Source organism: Bos indicus, chromosome 11, assembly GCF_029378745.1.
Source record: "Bos indicus isolate NIAB-ARS_2022 breed Sahiwal x Tharparkar chromosome 11, NIAB-ARS_B.indTharparkar_mat_pri_1.0, whole genome shotgun sequence".
In the NCBI taxonomy this organism is placed as follows: Eukaryota; Metazoa; Chordata; class Mammalia; order Artiodactyla; family Bovidae; genus Bos; species Bos indicus.
The window spans coordinates 47053460-47062361 of record NC_091770.1 but is presented as its reverse complement, the minus strand read 5'-3'; the positions used below and the strand labels follow the sequence as shown (position 1 = coordinate 47062361).

General features: G+C 42.2%; 1 pseudogene; it reads right to left on the bottom strand.

The window, feature by feature from the left end:
- Nucleotides 1–401: 401 nt before the first annotated feature.
- LOC139185778 (protein Mis18-beta pseudogene) lies at nt 402–3763 on the bottom strand (annotated as a pseudogene).
- Nucleotides 3764–8902: the final 5139 nt, after the last annotated feature.

Here is an 8902-nt window from a genome sequence, read left to right as displayed (position 1 = left end):
GGAGTTTCAGCTTTAGCATCATTCCTTCCAAAGAAATCCCAGGGCTGATCTCCTTCAGAATGGACTGGTTGGATCTCCTTGCAGTCCAAGGGACTCTCAAGAGTCTTCTCCAACACCACAGTTCAAAAGCATCAATTCTTCGGCACTCAGCCTTCTTCACAGTCCAACTCTCACATCCATACATGACCACAGGAAAACCATAGCCTTGACTAGATGGACCTTTGTTGGCAAAGTAATGTCTCTGCTTTTGAATATGCTATCTAGGTTGGTCATAACTTTCCTTCTAAGGAGTAAGCATCTTTTAATTTCATGGCTGCAGTCACCATCTGTAGTAATTTTGGAGCCCAGAAAAATAAAGTCTGACACTGTTTCCACTGTTTCCCCATCTATTTGCCATGAAGTGATGGGACCAGATGCCATGATCTTCGTTTTCTGAATGTTGAGCTTTAAGCCAACTTTTTCACTCTCCACTTTCACTTTCATCAAGAGGCTTTTTAGTTCCTCTTCACTTTCTGCCATAAGGGTGGTGTCATCTGCATATCTGAGGTTATTGATATTTCTCCCAGCAATCTGATTCCAGCTTGTGTTTCTTCTAGTCCAGCGTTTCTCATGATGTACTCTGCATATAAGTTAAATAAGCAGGGTGACAATATACAGCCTTGACGAACTCCTTTTCCGAATTGGAACCAGTCTGTTGTTCCATGTCCAGTTCTAACTGTTGCTTCCTGACCTGTATACAAATTTCTCAAGAGGCAGATCAGGTGGTCTGGTATTCCCATCTCTTTCAGAATTTTCCACAGTTTATTGTGATCCACACAGTCAAAGGCTTTGGCATAGTCAATAAAGCAGAAATAGATGCTTTTCTGGAACTCTCTTGCTTTTTCTATGATCCAGCAGATGTTGGCAATTGATCTCTGGTTCCTCTGCCTTTTCTAAAACCAGCTTGAACACCAGGAAGTTCATGGTTCACATATTGCTGAAGCCTGGCTTGGAGAATTTTGAGCATTACTTTACTAGCGTGTGAGATGAGTGCAATTGTGCGGTAGTCTGAGCATTCTTTGGCATTGCCTTTCTTTGGGATTGGAATGAAAACTGACCTTTTCCAGTCCTGTGGCCATTGCTGAGTTTTCCAAATTTGCTGGCATATTGAGTGCAGCACTTTCACAGCATCATCTTGTTTTGTTTTGTTTTGTTTTTACCATTCCTTTTATTATTTTCCTGTTATTACTATTCCTTTTCAGTTATAAACTGAAAAGATAAAGATAAATATATATTATGGAGTTAACTTGTTGAACATTACCTACGGAATATGTATGTACCTGTATTTCATGTAAGAAAAAAATGATTTCTCAGTATTCAAATGACAATTGCTCCATGTAGGAATAACAGTTAATTAACAGAAGTACAACTCTATTTTCAGGCCACTCAGGAATCTTTAGATCAGAGGATTCATGGGACATTGGCTCTTAATTCTTAAATTTGCCATCAGAATGTTTTCAAGAATAAGTATTATGAAATTGATAAGAAGTCAAAATAAGACAAATAGCTATGAAACCTGGACAGAAGTCTCCTGTTTGTCATCTTCTAGAAACAGCTTCGGAGAAGGCAATGGCACCCCACTCCAGTACTTTTGCCTGGAAAATCCCATGGATCTAAGAGCCTGGTAGGCTGCAGTCCATGGGGTCGCTGAGGGTCGGACTCGACTGAGCGATTTCACTTTCACTTTTCACTTTCATGCATTGGAGAAGGAAATGGCAACCCACTCCAGTGTTCTTGCCTGGAGAATCCCAGGGACTGGGGAGCCTGGTAGGCTTCCGTCTATGGGGTCGCACAGAGTCGGACACGACTGAAGTGACTTAGCAGTAGCAGAAACAGCTTCACAAATCACTTGGAAAATCAGTCTAGAGGTAAACATAATAAACCACATTTCCTATACATTCTTGAAGTTGATATTTCTTGAGAAGTGATCAAACAGCACCTGTTGAAGACAGCAATAAGGCCTGCCTCTGATACTCAACCTCTGATTCTGAATTAGTTTGTTAGCTTGGACTGGTCAGGAGACATTTCCTTCAGAATTTTCATGAGTGAATTTAAGCGAGTATGTGTTAACATTATCTTCTCTTTCAGCTCTGCAACCTTTTCTGGTAGAGGGGATGATGTGGATATCCATCTCAGATGCATTTACTATGGCTTTTGTTTTTAAGAGGTAGCACACCATTTTGTCACTGGAAAGGCAGAAGTGGCCTCTCAAGGCAGCCAGGGCAGCATGGGTAGAATATAGGTGGAAACCAATGGGAATCTCACAGAAACTACAGAATAAAAGGTTGTAAGTGCTGCCTTTGAGCGAACCTTCAATGCCAACTAGGAACGGAGCCCCCAAAACTACATTATTTGTGACTCTGGTCCCCGAGGGACCGCAACAGGTCCCAGGCGAGGGGCACAGAGTCAGCGAGCACGGCGTAGCACTGCGCGCACTGGAACATGGCGCATCTCTTGGGCTGCAGCCATTGCGGGCGGGATGGCAGCTTCTCCAACCCCAGCCCTGCGGGACCGACCGGCGAAGACCCTTTCACCACCTGCGTGTCCCACTCCATGGAAGTCGCAAAAGAAGGTTCATCAATCGCTTTCTTAGCCCCATCACAGAAGTCACCCTGTGGCTGCTTTGCAATTCCAGAGATATGCCTCCGCGGCCGAGCAGCCATTTTCCGCAGCCGGCGCCCTCACAGCATCATCTTTCAGGATTTGGAATAGCTCAACTGGAATTCCATCACCTCCACTAGCTTTGTTCATAGTGATGTTTTCTAAGGCCCACTTGACTTCACATTCCAGGATGTCTGGCTCTAGGTCAGTGATCACACCATCGTGATTATCTGGGTCGTGAAGATCTTTTTTGTACAGTTCTTCTGTGTATTCTTGCCATCTCTTCTTAATATCCTCTGCTTCTGTTAGGTCCATACCATTTCTGTCCTTTATCGCGCTCCTCTTTGCATGAAATGTTCCTTTGGTATCTCTGATTTTCTTGAAGAGATCCCTAGTCTTTCCCATTCTGTTGTTTTCCTCTATTTCTTTGCATTGATCGCTGAAGAAGGCTTTCTTATCTCTTCTTGCTATTCTTTGGAACTCTGCATTCAGATGTTTATATCTTTACTTTTCTCCTTTGCTTTTCACTTCTCTTCTTTTCACAGCTATTTGTAAGGCCTCCCCAGACAGCCATTTTGCTTTTTTGCATTTCTTTTCCATGGGAATGGTCTTGATCCCTGTCTCCTGTACAATGTCACGAACCTCCGTCCATAGTTCATCAGGCACTCTATCTATCAAATGTAGTCCCTTAAATCTATTTCTCACTTCCACTGATTATACAGTGGATTTGATTTAGGTCATACCTGAATGGTCTAGTGGTTTTCCCTACTTTCTTCAATTTAAGTCTGAATTTGGCAATAAGGAGTTCATGGTCTGAGCTACAGTCAGCTCCTGGTCTTGTTTTTGCTGACTGTATAGAGCTTCTCCATCTTTGGCTGCAAAGAATATAATCAATCTGATTTCGGTGTTGACCACCTGGTGATGTCCACGTATAGAGTCTTCTCTTGTGTTGTTGGAAGAGGGTGTTTGTTATGACCAGTGCATTTTCTTGGCAAAACTCTATTAGTCTTTGCCCTGCTTCATTCTGTACTCCAAGGCCAAATTTGCCTGTTACTCCAGGTGTTTCTTGACTTCCTACTTTTGCATTCCAGTCCCCTATAAGGAAAAGGACATCTTTTTTGGGTGTTAGCTCTAAAACGTCTTGTAGGTCTTCATAGAACCGTTCAACTTCAGCTTCTTCAGCGTTACTGGTTGGGGCATAGACTTGGATTACTGTGATATTGAATGGTTTGCCTTGGAAACGAACAGAGATCATTCTGTCGTTTTTGAGATTGCATCCAAGTACTGCATTTCGGACTCTTTTGTTGACCATGATGGCCACTCCATTTCTTCTGAGGGATTCCTGCCCGCAGTAGTAGATATAATGGTCATCTGAGTTAAATTCACCCATTCCAGTCCATTTCAGTTTGCTGATTCCTAGAATGTTGACATTCACTCTTGCCATCTCTTGTTTGACCACTTCCAATTTGCCTTGATTCATGGACCTCACATTCCAGGTTCCTATGCAATATTGCTCTTTACAGCATTGGACCTTGCTCCTATCACCAGTCACATCCACAGCTGGGTATTGTATTTGCTTTGGCTCCATCCCTTCATTCTTTCTGGAGTTATTTCTCCACTGATCTCCAGTAGCATATTGGGCACCTCCTGACCTGGGGAGTTTCTCTTTCAGTATCCTATCATTTTGCCTCTTCATACTGTTCATGGGGTTCTCAAGGCAAGAATACTGAAGTGGTTTGCCATTCCCTTCTCCAGTGGACCATATTCTGTTAGATCTCTCCACCATGACCCGCCCATCTTGGGTTGCCACACGGACATGGCTTAGTTTCATTGAGTTAGACAAGGCTGTGGTCCTAGTGTGATTAGATTGACTAGTTTTCTGTGAGTATGGTTTAAGTGTGTTTGCCCTCTGCTGCCCTCTTGCAACACCTACCGTCTTACTTGGGTTTCTCTTACCTTGGGCGTGGGGTATCTCTTCACGGCTGCTCCAGCAAAGCGCAGCCATTGCTCCTTACCTTGGACGAGGGAAGAATGGTTAGGATGTGCAAAAATAGCTTGCTGAAAATAATCTGGGGGTGGGGTGTTATTGGATGGGGAAACCATGAACTGAGTCATAGGTAAATGGGAGTTCCCTGCTGTCTGCTTTTGTGTGATATTTTCTGTAATAATAAAAAAAATTTCTTTAATAACCTGCCAACTGTTTTTTGGAATTTGCTGAAAGAAAAAATTGTTATAATAATTTTAGATACCCCTATGAAGTGCCATGTAGGATTATTGAGATGTGTGATTATATGTGTGTATTCTGCCTGGGAAAGTCAGGGAAAGCCTTGTAGTGTAGGTGATCATTTAGCTGTAACTTAAAAAAGATTTTTTTTTAATTCAAAAAAATTTATTTATTCTTTTTTAATAAAAAGAATCAATATTGATGCATTGTATAAGAATGAATGAAGATTGAAAACATAATGCTAAATAAAAGACACAAGTTATCATATATTGTATGACTGCATTTATGTGAAATTCTAGAAGAGGCGAATTTATAGACAAAAAGTGAATTCATGGTTGCCTAGGACCTGGGTTTGGGGGTGGGAGGCATTGCGGGGGAAATAGGGAGTGACTGCTAACAGACAAGGGGTTTCTCTTTGGGAAAATTTTCTCAATATTTATTCTTTTTTATTCATACTATTATATGAATATGGCACATTTTATTTATTCATCAGTTGATGGACATTTGGGTTTTTTTCCATTTTTTATGAGTAATGCTGGTATTGATGTATATATCTCTGTGTGGATATTTTATTTCATTATCTGCTTGTGTGTTTGTACTTCCTTTTTTTAATTTAAATAAATTTAAAAATATACTGTTCTAATTCTTCTGGTTTTTGTTTGTTTGTTTCCTTTTTTACTGTTTATATTTTAGTGACTTTCTAAGGTGGTTGCTCCAGCTGCTGAATCTTGAAGGAGGAGTAAAAGACCACCAGCAGGCAGTGATGAGTGGGGAAGGAGATGAGGAGAGAAGTGTTTCATGAAGGGGAAACAGTGTGCAAAGGCAAGGATTAGTGAGGAACTGGTGGGTGACCCTGAGGAGCTGCGAGTGGGTGACAAGTTAGGAGGAGCTGAGAAAAGGAAAGGCAGGAACCACTTACTGAAGGGCCATGTTCATCAGAGCAAAAGGCTTTGTTCTGAATCTTGACAGTGGGTGTTTTTAGGCAGTAGAGAGAGGTGATCTGTCACTGCTAGCTGCAGGGAGGAGGGTGGGATGAATCAGGCAGAGTGTGGGCCAGAGAAATCAGTTGTAAGTCTATAGGAAAGGTTCAGAAATAAAGAGGGGAGGGTGTTGGCAACACTTCCAGTGTTGCAAAAAAAAAAAAAAAAAAGATTAAGAAAGACTTCCCAGTTTATTTGAAGCCTTTTTTTTTTTTTTTTTTAGTAGAATGTTTTCTTTTCAGTTTCAGGACACAGCAAATCTGGGTTGTGAAAGGTGCTTGCTTCTACTGCTAGGAAACACTCTGTTATGTGGGTACTTTTTCTGAGTGTCACTAGTTACTCTGGGGGCAGGAACTTTGGCACTTCCTAAATCCAGTTAACCTTCAAAGTGTTTCCATTAGAATAATCCATTGTTTAGGAATCTCACACACAATGAGATATAAAGTGAGTTTTGTGGGAGGATACACAATGATCAATGTCTGTCCAGTGAGATCAATATACAAAAGGCAGATATGGAGAGGCAGATCAAAGGCAGGTATTGAGTTTAACAGATTTTGTTTTCCTTCTCCAGCATCTGAGCCCCCTATTTCTATCTGGGGAATTCCTCACTGTGGGAACTTGCTGTGAGGCATGTCTTTCTACTACACCTGAAGCATCCTTTCTTCCTGCTCCCTGGCTCCCAGCGCGTGGACCTAGGCTTGATCAATGGGCTGTTCTTGCCCAGGATGTGAACCTTAAGGGAACATCTCAAGTTATCTATCGCTGTGTAGTAAACCACCTCATAGCGGAGCAGTTTAAGACCACTACCAGCATTCACTGGCTCACAGTCCTGCAAGTTGAGCAGAGCTTGCTGGACTCGTCACCATCATGCATGACAGTGTGTGACTTCAACCGGGCAAACGTGGCAGAGGTTGGTATGTCGGGGGCTTGCCTGGGCCTCTCACTCTCTGTGGGCCATCTTGGGCTTCCTAACAGCATGGTGGCTGGATTCTAAGAGGGGGCATTTCTGTGAAAGCTAGAAGGCCTTCTCAGACATTGTACAATATCTCTTTCACTCATATTACTCAAAGCAAATGAAAATGCCAGGCCAAATTCACAGACGTGGAGAAATACACACCATGTTCATGCTGGGGGTAGCATTCAGCATTTAGTGGTGGGTGGCGGCAAGGCCAGGAACAGCATTCAGGGTAGCAACCACAATACAGCACCTTATTTAGATCAGTTTAGGATTGGATCTTGGCCATATTTCCACTGTTAGCAGGTATCCTTGGTTCTATTTTCAATATGGACATTTTTTAGTCTTTGTTAAATTTTGTTACAATATTTTTCTGTTACATGTTTTGGTATTTTGGCCATGAGAAATGTGGGATCTTCGCTCCCTGACCAGGGATCAAACCTGCAACCACTGGACCACCGGGGAAGTACTATTTTCTAAACCTAATTTTCCAGCCTTGCTATCTGTCTTGGAGATGTATTGTATCCTTTAAATAGATCCCATTTCTGCCTAATTTAGCCAGAACCAATTTCTGTTGTTTGCATCTAAGAACCTTGACTGATACCTCAGTCAATAAGAGAATCATTACAGACTGTACAGTAAAATGGTAAAGTAGATAATTTACAAAAGAGAAAATGCACGTGGCTAATGAACACCGGAAAAAGTTCTACTTCACTAACAATGAAAACAAAACACATCTAAATTAAAACAATAGCTAGCAGATGCCTTTTTTTGGTCTATAAAATTAGCAAATAATATAACCAATGTTGTAGAGGGCAAGGTGAGACAAGCGCTATTTAGACCTCTGGTAGGATTGTAAATTGGTCTCATCTTTCTGGGGATTTGGAGGCAATACTCACCAAGAATCAATTGAATCAATCTTTTTCAGTTACATCCAGAAATCCAATCTGATCAAGTACTTAGAAATTTAGATAGAGGGCACCTCTCTGGTGGTCCAGTGGTTAAGAGTCTACCTTGGGATGCAGGGGACTCTAGTTTGATCCTTGGTCAGGGAACTAAGACCCCCCATGCTGAGGGGCAACTAGACTTGCATGCCACGACTTCTGAGCCCGCTTGCCATAACTAAAGAATCCTCATACCACAACAAAAGGTCCCCACGTGATGTAACAAAGATCCTGCATTCCACAACTAAGAGGTCACCTGATGCAACCAAAAAAACCAAACACCAACGCCCCACCCCCTGCAAAAAAAACCCGGTTCTGAATGTTTAGAGAAAAAAAGAAATGTGGATAAAAATTTATTTACAACAATGTTCATACCAATGTTACAATCTAGCAAACATTACAGATTTGAAAAACACAAATCCAGTAAGGTGTGATGTCATGAGACATTGCTGCTAAGTCACTTCAGTCGTGTCCGACTCTATGCGACCCCATAGATGGCAGCCCACCAGGCTCCCCCGTCCCTGGGATTCTCCAGGCAAGAACACTGGAGTGGGTTGCCATTTCCTTCTCCAATGCATGAAAGTGAAAAGTGAAAGTGAAGTCGCTCAGTCCTGTCCGACCCTCATCGACCCCATGGACTGCAGCCTACCAGGCTCCTCCGCCCATGGGATTTTCCAGGCAAGAGTACTGGAGTAGGGTGCCATTTCCTTCTCCACATGAGACATTATGCAGCCATTAAGAAAGATTTTTAAAGAAAAAAGATACTGAAAAACCTTTACAGAATAATATTGGGTGATAAATTAACCAAAAAGTATAGGTGTGAGTGACATATGTCAGTCCTAGTCAAGAAAGTAAAGGGCATTTTCCTGCCACTCTAGGCATTTTAAGCAAAGGGAATTTATCATGGGAAATGATTCACAGGAAGTGGAAGGGCAGAGAAGCAATCCTTATGTTGAATTTACCCAGAGATGAGTGACAGCCACAAGCCACTGCACTCCCAGGGCAGGAAAAGGTGATGTCATCAGAACCCAGAAACTGGGCACTTGGTGGAAGCTAGGACCACAAAAGAGATATAGCCACTGCTGGAAAATTCCTCCCCAAAGCAGAGGGGAACTAATGCTTTGGTTTAAGCCTTCTTCCCACCCTAACCTTTTGCCAG